This window comes from Myotis davidii, unplaced genomic scaffold (assembly GCF_000327345.1).
Source record: "Myotis davidii unplaced genomic scaffold, ASM32734v1 scaffold3211, whole genome shotgun sequence".
Taxonomy (NCBI): Eukaryota; Metazoa; Chordata; class Mammalia; order Chiroptera; family Vespertilionidae; genus Myotis; species Myotis davidii.
In genome coordinates, this window is record NW_006282526.1 from 32,147 (window position 1) to 32,392 (window position 246).

The 246-nt window shown below is 68.3% G+C and overlaps 1 protein-coding gene across 1 annotated transcript in view; it reads left to right on the forward strand.

Annotated features, from left to right (window-relative positions):
- The window catches only part of LOC102765912 (mucin-5AC), a 54,888-nt gene that overhangs the window by 6,600 nt on the left and 48,042 nt on the right, over positions 1-246 (forward strand). The window lies entirely within an intron of this gene.

Sequence of the window (246 nt, forward strand, 5' to 3'; positions counted from 1 at the left end):
AGCAGGGAGAGGAGGCGGGCGCTGAGGGTGCCGGTCACAGAGGGCCCCCGGACTCGGGCTCCTGCTTCCTGTGGGCCCAGCTGCCTGGTCAGACGTCCCTCTGCCTTTTCTGAGCCCTAAAGCTACCCTGGGGGCGACCAGCTGACTGGGTCAGGGGTCAGGGGGGTCAGGGTTGACATTGGAGGGAGAAGTGGGTTAGACAGAGGGCCCCTCCCAGAGCTGGGGGGCGGGGGCTCATCCCCAGGG